The sequence below is a fragment of the Rhinolophus hipposideros genome (assembly GCF_964194185.1).
Source record: "Rhinolophus hipposideros genome assembly, chromosome: 21".
Taxonomy (NCBI): domain Eukaryota; kingdom Metazoa; phylum Chordata; class Mammalia; order Chiroptera; family Rhinolophidae; genus Rhinolophus; species Rhinolophus hipposideros.
In genome coordinates, this window is record NC_138067.1 from 1,754,672 (window position 1) to 1,776,922 (window position 22,251).

Here is a 22,251-nt window from a genome sequence, read left to right on the forward strand (position 1 = left end):
ACAATAACCAACATATATTCACAGAGCTGAACAGAAAAAATAAGGGGGATACAGTTTACCAAGGTCAATTCCTTTATTCTAAAGAACTATTTTTTCTTATGCCCTTAAACATTTTTCCTCTTAATTCATCATAGGTTTTTGCTAAGAAAGGGGAAATGTTTAAGCAACTTTTTGGAAAATGTAATAAAAGTCATGCATTTGTTTCCATAATTTTTCTACTGAGTCATTTACATTTTAATATTTTACACAGAAGTTACCATGATGTGAAATACGATATGTATGCAGGACCATTTGGAATGTTTACAGCTATTTAATGAAATTTACTTAACCATTTAAAACCAAATGATGAGAAAAAAAGTTCAGTATCCTGAGAGCCAGGACATATTTCATTTTCCACTAAAAACTTAAATTTGATGTAAAAGTTACCATTATAATCGTGTAAGGAATGAATCAAAAGGTCCAGGCATGAGATGGAAATGTGAACTTGCAAAGTTCCACACCAAAGGTCGCCCTCTTTGGACCCACGGGTGACATATATGCATGTCTGGCCACCTGCCTGACACCGGCGCACTCAGTGACAACAGAACAGGATGGGAGGATGGGAGGAAACATGTAACAGGAGGAAGGACAGGAACTTGGAGATAAAACAAAACTCAGGATTTACTCTCTCCCCTGACACTACATGAGGTCTGAACAAGTAGAACCAAATTAGGTACCAGAGAGCTGTGTAGCCAGGGGACACCCCTAGAGTTGGGGTGGGGGACAGTGGCAGAGTGGAGCCAGGCATTACAGAGCCACTCGTGAATTTCAACAGAAACGAGAATTAACCGAGCTTTCTCATTCTCTGCCTTTGCAACTCACTTTGTTTTCTAACTTCTCTGTGTGCCCAGCACAACACACGTGCAGTAGATGTTTGCAGAATGAATGAATGGTTTGTATGGGAAGAGGAATGGATGGAGAGGCGGAAGGAAGAGAAGGCCATGGCAGCCAGGGGACCCTGTCCTGCAGGAAGCAGCCGTCAGCCGGCTGTGCTCACAGCAAAGTGAGGCAGCAGCGCCCACCAGCACACACCTCTTCCCCATACAAAGGATGAAGACCGCACTTTTCCTTGGGGACCCATGTACCCCCAACTTGAGCCAGCCTAGCCCTCTTTCTTCTCCTCACACCATGAGGATCTGGCCAACCTCAGGGCCTCCACACATGCTGTTCCCTCTGCCTGGAAGTCTTTCGTCCCCTTCGCTTGCCTGGCCCTTGGTCCTCCGAGAACACCACTGACCACCTGGTGAGGAGGAAGTGCCCCCACAGCCCCCTGTCCTCCTCCTTCAGTCTTCATGGTCACAGCTGACGTGACAAATACTGTGACTCTCTCCTGTGACTGTGTCTACAGCTGCAAGAACCGTGGGTGTCGGTCCCCCGCTGTGTCTAGCGCAGTGAGTATCTGCAGGAGGGACAAGTCTGAGCGTGAGCTGCAGAGCACGGTGGCACTGCCGAGAAGGCAGGATTGTGGCAGGACAGCAGCTCCCACTGCATACACCAGCCACCTTAGGAAGAGATAGCGAACGAGGCCACGTCTGTCTGGACCCGTTCATCTCCAGAGAAGGTCCAGGCCAGATGTGATGAGCCCCAGTGCAAAGGACATGTGCAGCCCCGGGTCACAGGCACAAGTCCCACTCAGAGAGAACCCAGCACTACCCTCTCCCAGCTGCATGACCTTGGGCAAGTCACACCACACGGGTCAGCCCCCTTCTCTCCATCAAAAAGCAGAGAGTGTCCTAAGCATTAAGTTAAACGATCTCTTGCATCTCAGAGCCCAAGGCCGCTGTGTAATATGCACGCACTCAAAAATAAATGCTGGAGGTTTATTCACAGGACCTGGTCTTCCTTTCGAATTTCCCCCAAAGAGACCTTGTCTCTTAATATGACATCTCTAGGACATCCTACTTTCAAAGAATGGCTGGCACTTTCTTTTGGTGATAGATTTGGGGTCCCCTGCAGGGAGAGAAAGCAAACCCAGACCGCATCCTACAGGGGGTGGGGAAGCACAGGCCTTAGGTCCAACCCCCACCTGTCTGTGGGGGCCTCATTTGAAAGCGTGTCCACAAGATCAGTGTCTCCATTTTATACTTCATGCTCACGCACTCGGCTCCCAGGGAGTGCGTGCCAGTATGCGTATCAGGCGGGATTCTGATACAGACAGGTGTGTGTTTAACCTGGAACCTGGAACCTACGGGATTCTCACTGCTGTCACAGGCACTTTGTTTTTAATACAACAGTCCCAAAGTGACCCTGCCCTTCTTCACAGTACCAATTCTGCCCAGGACACAGGACGACTTAATACATATCTTTTAAAAGAATGAATGAATGAATGAATGAATCAATCAATCAATCAATCAATGACAGTGCCTCCTTGGGGTCTTTGACTCTGATCCAGAGAAAGGAAGGAGAGCAAGGCCCATCTCACTCTCATCTAGATTCCAACAACCCGTAGGCTGTGTGTGTGTGTGTGTGTGTGTGTGTGTGTGTGTGTGTGCGCGTGTCCTGGAAACCTGGTGCTAACATTTGAATGATTGGAGTGAGAATGTTTGTTTAGAGAAGACGTCAACCTCACCGCCACCGTGTACCCCTCCGTGAACTCAGCTGACCCTTTAAAATGCATCTTCTGAAACACATAGGAAATCGATACATGGATACTCACCGATCCCAGGTGAGTAACTCCCAAGATGGGCCAGGGGAACAAAGGAGGACTGGGGCCTCCCCACCAGACTTTGCCAATGACCGATGCCCATCACTTTAGGTGGGGTTTTCATTTCTAAAATATTTAACAAAGTGTCTAAAACACGTAAAACTTGTAGCTAGCCATTTGTTGAATTGCTGGTCTCTGGACTCATTGGTTAATCATTTTTCTCTTTTAATCCTGATGACTCAATTATGTTGGAAGAATTATGCCAATTCTACTGATGAGAAAACTGAGGTTGGAAGCAGAAACGCCCTCCACAATCAGCTGGTAACTGGCGGAGCTGGTCCCGTCTGAATGGCCCGAGTACGTTATCTCTGTGTCACACGGCTTAACAACAAAACAGAAAAAAAAAAGGCTTCTAGCTCTTCCTCATTTACAAACTTGATGTTTCCAGCTCAATGAAATCAGCATCTTAATCATGGAATGAGGGAGGGAACATCCCTAAAAATTAAATTATGCAAAAAACTAACTTATAGATATTGATAAATCAAGCAATGCATGTACGATGTAACCCTTGCAAAAAAAATCTAATTAGCAAATAAAATGCACACAAAGAATTCCCCCTTCAGTCTCCTCCTCCTGGCGTATGACAGTCAGTGGAAAGTGCACAGCTCCCTGGTGTGGATCTAAGGGTTAACAGGAGCTGAGGGCAGAGATTAGTCAGGGGACAGCCCCTTGGCTCCCCCATCCAGCAACCACTCAGTTCGCTGGCCTTTCAGAAGAAGACGGACAAGCACAAACGTCTAAACGCTGAAACACACATGATCATAACAGAATTTTGCACTGGATTCTGCTCAGCGCTCTGATTCCCAGAGAAGTCAGTGCTCCGTCCCCAGCCTCCCCAGGCCACCTGGGCCCCTTCACAGTGACCTCCACAGGAGGCGACCTCTACCAGAAGGGAGTCAAAGAGACACATTCCAACTCAAAAGTCTGTCCTGAGGAACGAAACAGCTGGAAACCTCTCATTCTTTAGATCAATGAACAAATTATTTTATTGAAGGTGGTATTTGGAGATCACACACAAAAATTACGAGATTTTTATCTGAGCAATGTCATCATGTAAAGGGAGAAAGTTTTCTGGGCAGTTGACCCCCACAGCCCCCTAGTTGTACACATAGGCCTGGCACTTTTCACCTGAACAGCCAGGCTCCTGATTCAGGCAGAGCGAGCAGGGCCTGAAGAAAACATCTCCCACAGCCCGAGCTCCTGTCAACCCGAGACACAAGGGGAAACGCAGGCTCAAGTTGCTGCATCCGTGAGATAAAAGGGCAGAGTGTCAAAAGGCAGCCCGCTCTTTGGGGAGCGTTTTGAGAACGGCACAAGCCCTACTATCTGCGCTGTATTACGTGACCTCAGCAGACAACCATCATGAAGGGGTAAACATGTCCACGGCACACACATCTCCCCAAAAGCCAGGCCTCATCGTCGCTCATTACATCACAGAAGCAGTGTCATGGGAAATGCCAATCAGATGACCAGATCAAGGCTGAGCCCATCAGTTGTCACGCACTTAGAAAGCTACTGTGTCTTCCTTGGGGTGGCAGCTGTTATGAAAGGGGAAATCACTACCTTACAGCTTTAATCAGTACATTTGTAAGTGACGCAAACGTTTGTGTCATCTTGTCTGTTTTCTTCTGCCTCCAAAATATGCTAGATGAGAATTTTTAAATGAAACTAAAATACCAATGCACCCCCACCAAACATTCACAGAAGCTTTTTCAATACACTTTCAGAATGCGTAAGTGAAGGGTAAAACAGGTGAAAAGGGAGAAATGCGGAGGAAGGGGGGAGGAACTGAACAGAACAAAACAAAAAACATACAGAAAACAGATATTAAGTTGTCAAATCCACGATCTCAGAAAAGAACTGCAGACAGCGTCTGACTTTTTGCTTAAGAAGCGGTATATCCTGAGTCCATGAGAGCTCCAGGCAGGGCTGGGGCTCCCTAGGCTCAGAGTGACAGGTGCAGAGAGGCTCTGCAGACCAGCGCAGGGGCAGCCCTCCACCATGGGACCAGCTCAGGGGCAGCCCTCCACCATGGGCCCAGCGCAGGGGCAGCCCTCCACCATGGGACCAGCTCAGGGGCAGCCCTCCACCATGGGCCCAGCGCAGGGGCAGCCCTCCACCATGGGACCAGCTCAGGGGCAGCCCTCCACCATGGGCCCAGCTCAGGGGCAGCCCTCCACCATGGGACCAGCTCAGGGGCAGCCCTCCACCATGGGCCCAGCGCAGGGGCAGCCCTCCACCATGGGACCAGCTCAGGGGCAGCCCTCCACCATGGGCCCAGCGCAGGGGCAGCCCTCCACCATGGGACCAGCTCAGGGGCAGCCCTCCACCATGGGCCCAGCGCAGGGGCAGCCCTCCACCATGGGACCAGCTCAGGGGCAGCCCTCCACCATGGGCCCAGCTCAGGGGCAGCCCTCCACCATGGGACCAGCTCAGGGGCAGCCCTCCACCATGGGCCCAGCGCAGGGGCAGCCCTCCACCATGGGCCCAGCGCAGGGGCAGCCCTCCACCATGGGACCAGCTCAGGGGCAGCCCTCCACCATGGGCCCAGCTCAGGGGCAGCCCTCCACCATGGGCCCAGCGCAGGGGCAGCCCTCCACCATGGGACCAGCTCAGGGGCAGCCCTCCACCATGGGACCAGCTCAGGGGCAGCCCTCCACCATGGGCCCAGCGCAGGGGCAGCCCTCCACCATGGGACCAGCTCAGGGGCAGCCCTCCACCATGGGCCCAGCTCAGGGGCAGCCCTCCACCATGGGACCAGCTCAGGGGCAGCCCTCCACCATGGGCCCAGCGCAGGGGCAGCCCTCCACCATGGGCCCAGCGCAGGGGCAGCCCTCCACCATGGGACCAGCTCAGGGGCAGCCCTCCACCATGGGACCAGCTCAGGGGCAGCCCTCCACCATGGGCCCAGCTCAGGGGCAGCCCTCCACCATGGGACCAGCTCAGGGGTAACCCTCCACCATGGGACCAGCACAGGGGCAGCCCTCCACCATGGGACCAGCACAGGGGCAGCCCTCCACCATCCCCTCCACCACCAGGAGGTCCAGCTTGGCACAGTAAATCCTGCCCTGGGGCCATATGGCCGCCTGCTCCCTCCCTACAGTCCCACACCACACTTTCCCACCTTTAAACTCTTCTTGGGCTACTGGCATGGGATTGCCACCCATCAGTGCCAACCCTCTTTGTGTGTGGGTTGGGGGAGAACACTTGTGAATAAAGTTTCTCAGATGTTGCACTGAGTTTAATGAGCAGACCCAGCCATGTTTCATCAGTGACATGCTCTCTGCTCTGCGCAGATTCCAGGCTGCTGAAATAGCCACTTGGCATCAGCAGATTAAAATCCCCAACCAAACTGGGAGCCCTGGCCGCAAAAGCAAAATAATTAAAGCACTTCAGCTGTAATTTCAGTAAGATTTCTCAGCCCTTTCAACAGGCTTCATAGAAGTGACAGCCTTTCTGTAGTAATCTGGAAGACTTTGCCTGACTTGACTTGAATAGATTTGAATCGAGAATTAGAATTTTCAGAATTTTTTACATGCGTGTGCCACTTGTTTCTCCAGCCAATAAAGAATTCATGTTTCTAGATATTTTAAAAGATAAAATTAAATAATCAAGCTATTCAGATTAAATTTCATGTGTAATATCTATGTGGTCTGAGATCTGTTTGCTTCTCTATAATTGATACAATTTAGCTGATACAGTTTCCAAATATTTTCTCCCTCTTGGAAACAAATTTACAACGATGCATATGTTCTCCAAGTAGCAAGTTCCCGTTTACATTTTTAACTTTCGCATTAAAGGCAAATTAATGGGACTGGGAAGGATGGTTTCTGTCACAGTCCTTCCTGTCTGAGTACTGCACGAGGAGGCGGGCGCACAAGAGGTGAGCAGCGTGGGCCGATTTTAATCCCACTGGGCACGTGGAGCTGTGTGGCTGCAACAAGTTTCCACAGGCCTCAGGCTGACCACTGGTGCAGGTGTGCTGAGGGGTGGCCTTCACTGGGTTGTGAAAGCAGGAAATAAACGAGGCGTCCAGGGTGCAGAACACTGGGCCTGCCAGGAGACCAGCACCTCATGGTGGCCCTGCAGGAGTGTATGTGCTGCCACCTCCGCACACCTACAGAGGTGCCCGGAAACCAGGGGCACGGTCGTTCACTGAGTTACTGCCAACCCCTCCGATCTAGGCCTCCATGAACCAAAATCCCACCCAAGTCTATGGAAATGACACGGGAACCTCAGCGTGCAAGCGAGAACATGAGTATCATGACGGCTGAATGGGCGTTTCCATGATTAGTCTCAATTCTGGGGATGCGATCGGTTGGCTTTTACGATGTCAATAGAGCTCCTTTATCCTATGCGCGTGCACATGTGATTTGGTAAAAACAACAAAAGGCTAAAACATCGTGAAGGGGGCTCATGGTCCTAAACGGATGGGCAGAGTGATAGTGGTGTGTGCAATGCAGCTACGGGAGCTGGCAGACGGGCATGGGGCTGAAGAACCAGCAGGGAGAGGGGGAGGCAGGAGAGGGGCCGCCTCGGTAACCAGAGACCCAGCTCAACGGGGCTCGGGCAATCAGAGCTGTTATGTCTTGATTGAAACCTCCACGTCCGTGCCAGCCCAAGCTGACGGGGATCATTTTTCCTGCGTCAAAACGGCACTTCACTCTCTCACTGTAGAGACACAGTTAGAACAGGTAGGTGCAGGAGAGGGGAAGCCTGCACACTGATTTTCCTTCCTGCATCTCTTCATTCCTTTCAGGCATCTACCTGTGGCACCTTCCTGCGGCCACCCACCTGTAGGTCCTCGCTGTGGTGCCCCGGATCTTCTCTACCTGCCCATGAAGCCCCCAAGCCTGGCATCAGGAGGCTGTGGATGAGCTCCCTGGGTCAGTGAAAAACATCACAGGTGACTTGTGGGGAGTGTGCCCCCTGGACGGACAGCTGGATGCAGGGCGGGAGGGGTGCTGCACAGCAGAACACGGGGTGAGCATGCCAACTCTGGAGGCAGACTGGACAGGTTCCAATCCTGGACACACCACCCACCCACCCCTCTCGGTGCCTGGGGTTCCCTTCTGGAAACTTGGGACAAATACAGCACCTGCCCTCATAAAGAGGGTGCAAGGATTAAATGAGTAAAGCGCTTAGAACCCACATGTACCACAAATATGCCCCAAACTAACCACCACCGTCACCCTGCCAGCAGACGCCAGCTTGCCTCAGCTCAGAGCCTCAGAGCTGTGGCTTTCCACTTCTTGGTTTATACATCCTGGTGGGGGACCCACGACACAGCTGTCACCCACAGGGCCACTTTCCCAGTGTAACGGATAGAAAAAGTCAGCGCTGAGCCCACCCCTCTGCTCTTCCACTGTGGGAGTTGTCCCTCCTCTCACACCCCACCCGTCTGCCCCCATTCGGGGCAGGGCCCAACCTCCTGGGATCTCAGGGCATCGTGACACATCTGTCCCCCCACAGACCCATGCATTCCCTCAGGGTGGGCCCTCCCCTCCCCTCCCTGTGCCCCTTGAGTCACCTAGGACAAGGCCTGGCACATGGAAAACTGTGGGGAGCCTGATGTTCTCTAGGGGACATATGGAAATGTGTGGAGACATGTTTGATTGCCACGCCTGGGGAATGCTGGCATCTAGAGAGCAGAGGTCAGGGGACTGCTACATACCCTCCAACGCGTAGGACAGCCTGTATGACAAGTGGCTCAAGTTCACAGTGTCACTGCCGACAAACCTGGTCTACAGAAACGATGCCCAGGTTAGCCCAACCAGAAGCCTCATCCTGCATCTCGTGTCTCGGGCACATACGACTGACCTCCAGCGGGCTCAGAGGCTGTGGAAAGCCAAGTGCTCAACGCCCTTTGTCGTAGCAAAGACCTCAGTGTAAGAGAAAGACAAACGATCTACAATCTTTTTTAAAAGTCAAAGTGGGGTCATGGACCCTCAAACAGCCAACAGAGCCAGCCAAAACCAGCCCTGATTGCCACTCTAGGAAGCCCCGTGCCAGACAGTCAACAGAAGCTTGGAGACGGCATAAACTGGACAAGGGGGCCCCGCTCCCACCCTCAGGCACTGCTGGGCTCAAGCCAGGTGGCTTGCTGGGTGGCCCACTTTCTTGAGGCGGCTTCCAGCCACGTCTGCCTTCATTTGGGAAAAGAGATGATCTAGAAAGGTGGCTTACAGTCCCCGGGGATCCCTTTCTGAGCACTGTTCCCTCCCACCACCACAGACACTTACAAACTCACTAACGTACCCTGGGCAGTGCCACTATGGGGGACAGGAAAGCATCTCAGAACAGGTGCCTCTATCAGGTAACACCCTCCCAGCACACGCTCATACAGCCAGACGCAGCCCAAGCGAGACCCCAGTGGGGCCGCTCCCTGGCTTAGCTCCACCTGACTGCGCACAGGACTCCCGGGCTCAGCTCGGCTGCTCATCCCGCTAAGGGCTCTCAGTGCCAGCAAATAGCCCGGACCTGGGCAACAGGCTTCTCCTTGACGGAGACCTCTCCACCAACAACTCCCAGCCAGGTACCACATGGCCAGGTAAGACATACAGTGCGACCCCTGGCCCTGGGACTACTTCTTCCCCGGTCCGTCCACAGCCCTGCCAGAGCGTGTCCTGGAGGGAGCACGCAGTGCGCGTGGCAGCGGTGGGTTCCCAGAGAAGCCCCTGTTAGCAGTGAGCTTGAGCCTGGCTTCTAGACTCCACAAGGCAGCCAGCACAGCCTGGGAGATGGCGTCAGGTCTCACCTGGAGACACGACGAAACAGGCCTGAGCACTCAGCTGCTCTGGGTCCTGACCGAGGGGTCGGGACTTGTGTCCTCAGCAGGGACAAAAGGTGACCTGCACAAAGCTCACTTTTGCTTTTAAACTTGCATCAAGTCTCACTTTAAATAATGCTGAGAACAAAATGCAAGCTGATATTTCAGCTTACTTAAAAGGCTTATTAAAAACACTAAATCCAAAGATGTTAAAAAGCCATAATTGTCCTTATTCAAACTGGAAAAATAAATCTATTTGCTTTCTGCTTTTATGAACCTCTTCTAAAAAAAAAAAAGTTCATCTATATTCTCACGAGCACCACTGCTGTCGTTTTCTCCCTCCATTCCAAGCACTTTAAAACACCTGTGCCATTCATAGCCACCTTCTGAGCAAGAGGAACTACATGTAGGAAGGCTGATATCCTTATGCCACAGATACGCTCGTCTTGCTCAAAAAGAAAGATGCAGTTCAGGGTTCATTTGAATGAGCTCGTGCATTTTATAGTCTGAGCTTACGGAACTACCTCTGGTTATCGAAGGCAGGACAGACAACCTAGTCGGTCAGCTTGGTGAGGCTCAGCCCTCAGCCGGCAACCATTCCACATCTCAGCGCTGCCTCCCACACCCAATGGGCAACCACGCTTAGTAGGGCTGCAAGTGCTGGCCACCTCCCTGCCCTCTCCCTTATGGGGTTATTGGCTTCCGGCTTGGACCACAGCAGTGTGAATGTCCCTTCCCACTAGCCCAAAATCTTCTGTGAAGACAGCCCCAGCCAGCAGTTAACTTGCTGAGTTGTGAGATCTCAAGCCTGTCAGAAGTTAAGCACTCCAAGCACAGGACAAGATGGGTTTTCAGAGCAGTGGTCCAAGAGAAAAAAGCGCTTTCTCCAGGTTTTCCATAATTACCATGTATGTCTCCAGGAACTACTTCCCCGAACCGAGTTTAGGGTGAAAGCATTTTAGAGACTTTCTCTGCGAATGACATATGAGGCACTAACCTTTTTTCATATGCCCAGATGTTAAGTTCATTTTCATCACATTTATGCAAATTTCATTTGCACAGTAAATCAAAAGAAGTCTTAAATCATTGTACACTATTTAAAGACCCACACTAAATCCGGTTTACTTGCAGCAATATTAACATAAAGTCACAGTTAAGGGACTGAAGGTAGCAAGCAGCTGTCACAAGCCCTTCTTCCCTGCGATAGTCCCAGAGAGACCCAGGGTCCCAGCTACCTGTCAGATCCAAATACCTCTGCCAGGTCACAACTGCATTCAACTTGTGCCAGATTAAGTGTGTTCTGGAAATCCAGGCCTTCTAACAGTTTTCCAAACTTTGGGCAAACAGGGGTCCTTCAGTCCAGGAGACTGTCATCCACAGCAGTGTCTGAATAGAGGCCCTACAAAGTCCACAGGCGGGGCCGGTGGTGGGGCTCCCTGCAGCTCTCTCCTCCTCTGCAGGGGAGTGAATTCCTGGGGCCCCACAGGCCAGCATTCATCAAAGCCTGGCAGCCGGTTCTATCCTTACCCAGCAGATCAGCCCCGCAGTTAATGGTGGAATCAGGAGACATTTGCACTCCCTATCAGAATGACATCATAACTAAAGCAGCCTTCAGCCAGAAGCCCGAGGCTCTCCCAAAGCAGAGGCCAGAGGGCTGCCTGGGGCGCCTCCCTGCGACTCCCCAGGCCCAAAACTGAGTCCTCTGCCCCTGCCAGGAGAGACAGTGGGCAGAGCCTCTAGCAAGTTCCCAGGGAGCAGGAACTAGGGTGGCAGTTTTCTCCCAAGCAATTGACTCTTCTCCCAGATTCTGAACACTGCAAATAATAATAATAATAATAATAATAATAATAATAATAATATACTATGTGTTTTTAATAAAATTTGAGGTACTATAAAACCACTTTCCTTATCAAGCACGGGTCGGTGTTTTATGAATGCAGCGACATTTTGGCGACACCATTTACGGCATTTCCAGCAGAATTGTCAATCTGTCGGTGACCCTGTCTTAGGCAAAGAAGCTGCCGTCTGGGAGCATCAGACATAAATGATGCCAGGGAAATGGGAGCAGGCTGTGGGAGCTCTTCCTGCTCTTGCTTGGGTTGCTTTTCTTTCTTTTTAAAGCATAGGCGACCACACACACACACACACACACACACACACACACACACAGAGCCAGGGACACAAACCTTGAAATAATGGGGGAGGAATTTGGCTACTAGCTGCACCCAGCGCGCGGCGCGACAAGCTGCCGGCCCCGCTCACTTGCTCGCAGCTCTGCCCTCCGTGGCGGCAGGGACCCACTGCCTGCCCCCAACTCCACGGCGCCCCAAAGATCCCGTCCTGAGTTCCCGACAGGTACGCGCGTGGCCCAAATGCCTCACCTGCCCCAAAAAGTCGGCAGACAAAAAAAAAAGAAAAAGTTGCGCCAGCTGCCAGCCCGGAGCCCAGGAGCCTGCGGCTGCCGCCCTCCCGCCGGCGAGCAGCCTGGGCCGAGGCCGCCTGGCCGCGCGGCTCCCGGCACCGAGACCAACGGCTCTGCGCGCGAGGCCAGGGCTGGGCACTTACTTGGTACCCGCTTTGGAGCGTGCAGGTCTTCGAGGCTTTCACTTGGGTTTTCAAACAAGTTTCAGGGAGGAAGAAGGAGGAAAAAAATCCAATTATGCAAATAGGCTCCGGACTGGGAGGCGCGCGCTGAATCTGACGCCTCTACTGCACGAGTTCTCGGAGCAGCCCCAGGCCCGGCAGATTTATGGGGGCGCGTCACGGCTGCGCCAGGTCCCGCCGCTGAGCATCGCGAAGTTAATTAAAGCGGTAATGTCCACTTTCCCGGCGACCCTCCGTGCGCGGGTTTACTGTTTCACCGACCACCCTGACCCGGGCTGGGCGGGGGCGCTCTCCCCCAGCCTCTCTCCCTCCCTCTTCCCGCTCCCCCTCTTTTCCCCTCTCTTTCTACCCCCTCCCTGCCTTTTCCTCTCTTTCGTCTCTTTAAGTCGCCTGCCTTCCACTCTGAACAATGAACAAAGATGTGAGTGATGGGAAAAGATCGCCCCCTCCCAACCCCAGCATGAGCAAAGCCGGTCTGAAAGTAAGAATCCAGTTGCTATTATCAAACGGGAAGGAAAACAGTGCATTCCCAGCTCCCCACCCCCACCCCACCCCCATACAAACAGGCACACGCGCGTGCGCTCACCCCCCCCCCCAAGTTCACCTAAGCCCTGGCTGGAGACGGGGGCGCCAAGGCCAGGGCTCCAGGGGCCGCCCAACTCGCTGGGGACACCGGAGACCAGGGTGGCAAGCACTGAAGCCCAGTCCGTTTCCCGAGGCCCTCTCCGCCTGCCCTCTTACCCCTAACCCCCTCCCAGCATCTACACCGGCAGGCCAGGCCCGGCGGCCTGATGCGCTCAGCAAACGCGGCCCCTGTCGGATTCCCGCTAAACTGCACGGCGGCGGCGGCCGGGAGAAGGCGCAGGAGGAGCCCCAGGCCAGCCCGCGCGCTCTCGCCCCTCGCGGCCGACTGCCCCGCGCCGGTGCCCGGCCGGCCGCCCACGCGCACCCCAGAGCCACCACTGGCGCCCCGCGCCTGAGGCCCGCAAGCCCCAGGACGCGGCGCAGCCGCCGTATTTTCCGCTAAAGTGAAAATGAAGGCGGCTGACAAATCACGTCTCCAGTGAGGCACTCGTTAGACATAACAATATCCATCCGGCAAACAAAACCCAGCCGGGCTGCGGCCGGAGCGCGGGGCTGGAACGGCCCAACCCCTCCTGGGCCCCCCCACGCCGGGCCACTGCCCCCGCGGTCCCCACCCCACCCCAAATGATCAGGGTGATGTCCACGTTCGCCAAGGGGAGGATAGTTGGGACGCTCACAATACCGATGTGAAAAGGGGGACAACTTTCCACCTGTCCCCAAAGAGAGCCCTGAAGGAGTTTCCTCGGAAGTGTTGGGGGGTGGGGTAGGGGCAGTTCTCTCCCTACCCCGCACCCCCTTTCCTTTCTTTTTTCTAACTTGCCGGTCCTTGCGCGTCCACCTTCCGCTTCACATATATCCATCTATACAGAGATATCTATATTTTAAATTATTTGCAAAACTGCAACAGATGGGCGCATTGAGATGTGGACACTTTCCTACTCATCATCAAAGAAAAGCTCCCCCCCTTTTGGGTTTTTTTTTTTTTTTTTTTGCCTAAAATACATCACGGTCCCGCCTACGACTGTTTTCCTCCTTTCTTCATCTTCAAAAAATGTCTTGAAGCAAACAGAAAGGTTTATCAGCAAAGATCACTGTCCCCCCCAGCCATACATGTGGGATTGGGGGGTCTGTGCCCCCCAAATTGCACTCTTCCCAGAGGCCCTGGACCCTCCACTCCCCTGCCTTCCAGACCCCCAGGCCAGCACCCCTCACTGCCTGCCCTCATTTCCGAGCCCAAGCTGACCGGTTCCCTCCATAACCTGTTACTTATTTCCTTCTTGATTTTTATCTTTGGCCCCAGGGCCGAAGCTGGGCTGGGAGCGGGGCTGCAGGCGCTGCAGCGCGTATCAGGTCGCGGGGGCCGACCCGGCGCCCCGGCCTGCCGCGCCCCCGCCTGGGCCTCGCGGGGCTCCCGGGGCGCAGAAGGCCGGTGAACACACAAAATGGCAGGTCTCCGCAGCCCTGGACGCCCGCTACTTTCACACAGTGTGAGCATCAGCTAACTTTGATTTTTTTTTTCAAATTACAAATTACCCTCTGTCCCCCAGGCGGCGGGCCGGATCCCGCCGCAAGCTGCCAGGGGAGAAAGGCAGCGAGGGCGCCCGCGTCTCCCGCACCCGGGAAATGGGGAAAGTCACTTGCGCAGAAGTTTGCGCGGCCCCGGCCTCCCCTCCCCATCCGACCCCCGGACCCCTCCGAAAGTTTCTCGGGGCTGAGAGCAGAGGCGGGAGGACCGGGTGCGGGCGGGGCGCGGGTGGGCCCGGGGCTGGGCTGGGGTCCCACCCGCGCCCGCCGGCGCCAGGCCCGGCGACTCCTTTTCAAAGTAACGGTCCCGGGGCCGCGGGCGGGGGAAGCAGCAGCCCCGGCGCGGTCCTGCTCGCCGCCGAAGTTCGCCATGGAAGCCCAGCCGCCGCGTCCTCGGCTTCTTGCTCTTTTTCCCCCCCCCCCCCGCTGACAGCTTCTCTCGCCAACGTCACCGCCACGGATATTTAATTAGACCGTATTTTTTAATCGCGATGGGGCGAGAAAGAAGCCGGCGCAGGCCTTGCTGCCCAGATGGGGAGGGGGAGGGGAGGGGGCCAAGCCAAGAGTCCAAACTCACTTTGCCACCTCCGGACACGGGGCCGCCCCCACCCACGCAGCGCGCCCCCCCCCACCGGCCGACCCCCCAGCGCGGCGTCCGCGACCCCCCCACCTTTGTTTTCCTTACCTTAAACATCGAGAGGCGGGCGTCGGGAGCAAAGTCGGGCACGTAAACGGAGCGTTGTAAAAGATTGTGTTCAATGAATAATGAAACATGTCCACATGATTGACTTGATCATTTTCCGGGGCTGAGGGGGGACGGGCGCCCCGCTCGTGCGCCTCGCCCGCCGGCCCCGCGGAGCCCGGCGCGCCGTCCCCGGCCCGGCCCGGGCAGGGCGGGCTGCACCTCCACCCGCGTCTGCTCCGCGGCGCCCCGCTCATTGATACTCAGCCCCCAGCCCCGCGGGCAGCCCCGTCCCCGGCTCGGCCTCCCCCTATCTGGTAGGTGAAATGCATTGTACCATTAAAAACGCTCTCCATTGTCGCCCTGGCATAATTCACAGCAACTAGATAGGTCTTGCGGCATTTAGCTTTGATGAGCCAGAGACTGAACCCTTGATATAATAATCTACAAAGAATGGTGTGTGATCGTCCATTTTTTTCCCTCTGTCTAGCAACTAAGAAACCATTTAACACAGCGCAGCGTGCTTCTGACCTTGAGCTCATGTAAACACACTTATTAAAATCTATCTATTCTCCAAGAGCTACATTCTGATTGTCAGACTCGTTACTGAGACATATATCAGCCCCTTCGCTTGTCACTACTTTGCATTCCTGCCTTTGACTAAAGAATTTTTTATCCAGCCGAGAGGGAGAGAGATTGCCACGGAGGGAGAGGAGACGCGGAGACGGGGTGAGCAAAACGCGTAATGCTTACCTGCTCCTGAAACTATTTCAAGTCTGCTTCTTTTCTGGGGGGAAACAAACTCCCGGGTGAATCTCGGCGGACAGCGGGACGCGGAGAATCAGTCACGGCCGGGCCGTTTAAGGGAGACATCAGCGATCAAATGACGTTGATCCGCGCTGTAACCTTGTGGCGTATTTAATGTAAATAAGGCAGTTATGTTGCCAATCGCCGCGATACAAACACGGAGAGGTCCTCAGCCTCGCCTCCCGCGCCTGCCATTAGAGGCGACTTTATTTACAGACACTATTTAGGAGATCATGATAATTCTAAAACAATACTAGTGCCAAATGATTATGAAAATATGATTTTAATTAATCACGTAGTAGGCAAGGAAATTAGCATACGGTAATTAAACTTCCAGAAAAACGTCACGGAGGTTCTCTGCCTTATGGGTCCAGAATAATCGTCACGCGGTGGGCTCCAGGACTTAATTATTAAACAAAATAACTTTTTAAAGGCAACTTTGTAAGTGCTGGTCCTCAAGGCAAACCTTCGGTAAATAACACAAGGTAACAAGGTAGAGAGAGATGTGAATGACGCCTGAGGTTGGTTTCTGTGGAGCAGGGAGAGGGGGAAGAAGGGGAAAAGCTGAATAATGCAATTATACATTCTCTGTCCTAGAGTTGACAAAAGCTGGTGCCTCAAAAGCCTCTTTGTTATGGGATTATATAATGATCCTGGTGTCATTATGGGGAAAAAAGATTCAGTAATAATAATAAAAGAAGTACCCAGATACACCAATGAGAAGCTTGTTTTAAAGAAAAAGACTTGCATGTGACATTGGGGAATGTTAATGGCAGAAAGACGGGATCCAAAAGAGTTGACAGAGAGAGAGAAAGAGAGGGGGAGGGAGGAAGAGGAAGAGGAAGAGGGGGAGAGAGAAAGAGGGAGGGATGCAGGGAAGGGCCTGTGTTAAGCGTGGTTAAGAAGTGATGGAGACAGATTGATTATTCAAAACGCCAAGCCACAGGGATACTTAAAACGTTGATTCAGGTAAGACTTGCTCTGGCCTGCCCCAACTCAGCTCCCCCACGATGACAGGCGGGTTTTAAACCAGGACACCACAGTACATAAAAAGTGACGACAAAGAAAAGGCGCAGCGTAGCCACCTTATCACCACCCCCTCCTGTGGAAGGAGCCACTGGGTTGCAAACCTGTCCGAGAGTGGAGCTAGGTGCAGAAAACTTCAGGAAGGGAGGAGCAATGGGGCAGCAAGCTGGGATGGGGCTCAGGCACAGACACGACCCAGATGCTCTGGGCACTGGCCTTGGCACCTCGCTTGGCACCTGGTGACCTGCTCCCCAGGCATGCCATCCATGGGCTGGCACCGGTCCTGGTCACCACCTGCCTGCACCCTCAGACTCTGCCCTGAGAACCCAGTGCATTCTCTCTCTTTCCCTCCCTCCCTCTCTCCATCCCTCCCTCCCTCCCTCCCTCCTTCCCTCCCTCCCTCCCAGTTCTGGACCTTGGGGAGCAGGGAAAAGAATCAGTTTTCCTAACAAGCTAGTTCTATGAGATTCTTAAAGTCCGTTGTTCATATCTCTGCAGTGGTGTTTTTTTAAACCCCTGCCTACCCAAAAAAGTTTAGGAATTCAGTCGGCATTTTCCAATCTGATGTGTCTGAAATTCTCTTTGAACAAATTCCAAAATACAAGGTTTTTTCTTGTATAGAAATTAGCAATCACATCAGTGACATCACTAGCTCTACGGGGATGATCGCCCGAGCAGTGGGGTGTTCTTCATTCCAATTCTTCCTAGATCAACTGATTATACTCCGTCGTCTTTTGAACCTGTTATTGTGAGTCAAGTGATTCTTTATACGTGACAGCTCGGACAAAGAGGAGAGCAGGGCCGAGCGGGTCCAAAGGAAGTAGCCATATGGACTTGGAGAAAAGGCACTCCCCCCAAGAGAATGGAGGTAACAGTCGCCTTTTAACCTTCCAGCCTCCGGCCTGCCTGGGCCCAGGGAGGCCAGGAGCCTGACGGCACGCCCTGGCGCTGCTCTGGGGCCCTCCGCGGTGCCCAGCCCGGTTGCATGCCCCTGGAAGGCGGTCCCTAGCCCAGGGGCACCCCCGGGGCGCCCACAGCCCTTCGACGCCCTGAGTCTGGGGAGGGCAGAGCTCCAGGCGGCCTGGGGGCCTCGGCTGTTGCGCATGGCTGCACCGAGGTCTCGCGCGTTTTGTGGAGCCCGGAAGGCCAGAGCCGGCCGGGCAGGTACTGCCCACCACCTGGAGGCACCCCCCCCCCCCCCCACCGCAGGGCCTGAGCCCCGCATAGACGGGCCGGGCGGGAGTTCGCCCGCGCCCCCTGTCGGCACCCATGAGCTCTGCGGTCCTGGAGGACTCGCCTGGCTGCATTGGTGGACAGCGCCTGCTGGGAGTGGGCGTCAGGATGGGGGTGGGGTGCTAGACAATGCTTAGGGGCCCAGTGTCCTCCAGAGGCCGAACCCTGACGCCTACCTGCGTCCCACGAAAGCAGGAAATCCCTGTCCAGGATTTCTTGGACTCCCCACCCTTCTCGCCTGGCCGTGGTCCTGCCTGCAGCCCTCTCCTCCTCATCTTAACCTCCGAGGTAGTCCTCATTGCCCCTGCCCGGCCTGGCCTGGCCTAGAATGCTGAGGCTGGACTTTCAGGAGACGCTCCCCTAGGCCCAGAACCCCTACTACATCAAGAGTCCTCCGCGCACCAGTGCTCACTGCCCTCGGATGGACAGCCACTCCCCAGCCCTGGACTCTGACCAGGGCCTTCCTCTCCTGTGACTCTTCTTCAAGGTGGGGCAGCCTTTGCATTTCCTGAAAATGATGAAAGTCATGGAGTGCCTGGGCTGGGTGGTGACTTAGGTGGATGGTGGCCATGGGGAAATAAATTGGTAGCCATATCAGCACCTGTCCTAAGAGCGTGGCCTCTTCTTTGACATGAGTACTTCTCACACCAACAGACTGGTTCTGACCTTTTTCATGAGGTTCTCAAAAGTGACGGGGGTTCCTAACACATTACCCAACCACTGCTTTAGTTACACTCCCTGTGACCATGGCCCTCACTTTATTTTTGTTTCTCTGTTGCTCTTCTTTTCTCCTCACTGTGCTCTGTTCCTCAGAACCCTACCTCCCCCACGGTACCAACAGGTTAAAAACCAGCCATCGCGAAGACCATTCCCTGTGACCAAGCGTGAGGCCCAGTGGAAGCACCTGAAGAGGCCTGCCTGGGCTCTGGAGTGAGGGGTAGGCCAGAACACTGGGGACTGGAGGGGCCTAGCCCCCACCCCAGACCTCAGGCCCCCCGCTATACAAAGAGTCGTCGATCTGTAAAGCCCTTCTGATCACTGAGTCAGTGGTTCTAGGCAAATGGTACCCACCCCAGGTCTGCCTTCTTCGAGCAGAAGAAGGTTGCTGATAGATCTGCAGAGGTCCATGTGTGGGGTCTGGACGCCTTCAGGCTCCCACGTGGATTCTCATGGAGAGTCCCTGCCCTTCAGTTTCTGACTAGGGGCTGTACTTTACTCGGGAGAGGCCTGGGCCCCCACAAGCAGCTTCCCTTCTCTGGACTGACAGGTCTTCTCTGCCGCTGAGGGCAAGCACCCCTGTGCACGGGGGCTCCCGGCAGCTGCTCAGCTGGGCGCACCTCAGGAAGAAGGAGCCTTCCAAGAGTCCCCCGAGGGCAGAGCTCACAGGGCCGCCCTTAGAGGTCGAAAAGGTGGCCCCGAAGAAGAAAAACTGGGGAGAATCTGGCCTCCATAGCTAGCCTGCCACTTCCCTGGTCATGGAGACCCTGGGCAAAGGCCAGTCAGCCAATCTCTATCTCCTCCTCCAGCACCCCCTGTGCGCACCCCCTTTAAAGACTCTGAGAGCTGCTCTCCCACAAGCTCCCCAGAGAAGGTCATACATCTCCTCTGGCTTCCCAGACAGAGGGAAAAAGTCGGCCCAGTAACAAGCTTGTCCAAGCAGAACATGCCCCTTCTTCCAGCAGCAGTCCCTCCCTCCCCTTTCCCACCACGAGGACATATGGAGGGACTCCTGCCTCAGGTCCCCGTCAATCAGTGCACTCAGTGTCCATATCTCTCTGGACAGTGTGATTGGTTCAGGACTAGGCATGTGACCTAAGCTGGTCCAATCAGAGTGAGTCTTGGATTTTTATTAAATAGGTGCCAGTGCAGAAGGTGAGCTACTGGATGGAGGTGGGTGATCTCCATCCCCACACTCAGTGGCAAACAGAGAGCTGATGGCGGTCACCGAGAGGAGCCTGAGAACAGAGCCAGCACAGCAGACCTCACAGCACAAATGGAGACGTGGTCCTGCTTGTGATGCTCAAGCCCTAAATCCAGCCACACCTGAAGCCAGTTCCAGCCCTGCAGCTCTTTGTGAGCTAACAAGTTGACTTCGCTTTGGCTTTGCTAGCACTTGCCACAGAAGAAGACCGGCGACACTTCGCACCTGACAAAGCAAGGAACGCCTGGGCCAGGGACCAGAGAGCTCAGAAACAAGGTGGCGGAAAGCTCAAGTAAGGCTCCTGGGGCTCTTTCCAGCAAAAGAGCAGCCAGAGAACTTGCCAGAATTCTCTTCAAGCTACAGGTATGCCTTGCTTTGCATAACAGCTCTGTTCCAGAAAAGATGTTTGAAAATTGAATCTGATCGACTGCACTGGGAAAGCTGGTTCTGTGAGGCGTCTTAACAGATGCCTTCTGTCAACGGCCATGTCCTGAAATAACAAATCAACGGTCATTTACTTCTAAGTGGGCTTTTCCTGCCTCAGGAGTACACTGTAGAGCAGGACCAACCTAGATGTCTGTGTGGTGTCCTCGTGCAGGTTAGTCAACAGAGCCAGAAAACACGCTGAGCACCACTGGATACACTTCCGGCTCTCCAGTCCTGCTCCTTGGCCCGACTGTGGGGCTGGGACAGCACGGGTGGATTCTGGAACCTCAGCTTCGGGCCCTGCAGTGATCTGCAGTAGCTACTGTCAGTTCTGCGTTAGGTTTGGCAGGGAGGGGACGAGAGTCCATGAAGCTAGTGGACTTCTGGCCAGAACGTGACCTGTGCTGTGTTTGCCTGCACAGGGGGAGTCAATTAAATAGCCCATAATCTCTAAATTTGGGGCGCTCTGTAGACTACAAATTAAAACAAAGTATCAGGTTACGAAACACAACCACTGGTTGGGATTCAAGCCCTCATTTTCTTAAGATGACAGTGGCTGTCGTACTCCCCTCCCCAGGCAGTACACGGCCATGACCTGGCCCCTGCTTTCTCAGAGTTCCAATTGCTAGCCCTGATTTTACCTTGGGAAGAGGTGTAAATTTTGTTTGCTACTAGAAACAAAAGGGACCAAATATTGGAAAAACATAATTTTTCAGAAAATGGTATAGGCTAGCATTTGGCTGACAGACATGACCTGGTCCATACAGGTCAGACAAGCACTGAAAAAGGGTTCCCCCGGGTAAAAAAGGGTTCCCCCGGGTAAATACTGACGTTTATCACGATCTGAGAAGCAATTGGGAAACAAATGAGAATGCCTAAGTCGAGGCAAAAACCAGTCCCTTGACTCTGGCCAATGCTCGGAGCCCCAAGAGGGCCTCCCCGGGGCCTGTCCAGGGCACAGGCCATGAAGCTCAGAGTGAGCAGTGAGCCAAGGGGGCCAGGGGCTAACACCACTAGAGAGACTTCATCTTACATCCTGCGAGTCTTATGGACATTGGGAAATCCCAAAGGGGAGATGGGAGGAGAGGAATGTGCTGAGGGTAAAATGTGTTGATGGCGCCAGGTTGCAAGGGGGAAACACAGCTGAATCAGATGGGTAGTGGGGCGGGGCAGGAGGAGGAGGAGTAGTTCAGTGGGGGGCACATGCACCTCGGGTTCCCGAGTCCTGGAATCCTCCAGGGGGTTCTGCAGCTTGTGCAGAGGATGTCAGCTGGCAGAGTGGAGACTGGGGACTGGCATCGAAGGCTCTGGAAGGCAAGTATGAAAGCACACAAGTGCCTGGGGACAAATCTGTACCTTTGTGTGAGCACCTGAGACACGTACGTCCATTCCAGCTTATCCAGCCCTCCTCAGGCTCGGAGGGTTCCAATCCGTGGACCTCCACGGCTCCAGCTGCCCACTCATGGCTGTCATCTGCGGCTCTGCTTGGGAGAGCCCCTCTCTGCCCAAGACTGGGAGCCTCCAGAGGGCAGGCCTCAAGCCTGCTTCATCGCTGGAGCCCGGGCGAGCACGCGGCATTAGGGAATAGAACTAATCAAGTTAGTTCTGACACTTAAATAAGTCATACGGGGGTGGGGGGAGGGAGATGAGGGTAAGGGGGATCAAATATATGGTGATGGAAGGAGAACTGACTCTGGGTGGTGAACACACAATGGGATTTATAGATGATGTAATACAGAATTGTACACCTGAAATCTATGTAACTTTACTAACAAATGTCACCCCAATAAATTTCAATAAATAAATAGAATAAAAAATAAATAAATAAGTCATACTATGTGTCAGGCACTGTTTCAACCTTTACTGGCTAATGGGATGAATGCATGAATAAAACGAATAGCATACAGCTTAAAATATGTGGCCATCACTAG

At 53.8% G+C, this 22,251-nt stretch overlaps 1 protein-coding gene and 1 long non-coding RNA gene across 5 annotated transcripts in view; one reads left to right on the forward strand and one right to left on the reverse strand.

Moving 5' to 3' along the window:
• ZNF536 (zinc finger protein 536) overlaps window positions 1-15,970 on the reverse strand; it is a 395,518-nt gene extending 379,548 nt beyond the window's left edge. For 2 of the 4 annotated variants that reach the window (XM_081032919.1, XM_081032922.1), the window contains exon 1: window positions 15,661-15,970. The gene's annotated coding sequence lies outside the window, so the exon portion shown is untranslated. Of the gene's footprint in view, window positions 1-12,077; window positions 12,167-14,910; window positions 15,024-15,660 lie in introns of those variants that run through there. The other 2 variants (XM_081032920.1, XM_081032921.1) reach the window with 2 other exon arrangements.
• Window positions 15,971-17,458: 1,488 nt separating this feature from the next.
• Window positions 17,459-20,563, forward strand: LOC308489612. The gene is made up of 3 exons (XR_013992112.1): window positions 17,459-17,608; window positions 18,787-18,910; window positions 19,831-20,563. It is a non-coding gene; the product is annotated as an uncharacterized lncRNA (long non-coding RNA).
• The last annotated feature ends 1,688 nt before the right edge of the window (window positions 20,564-22,251 follow it).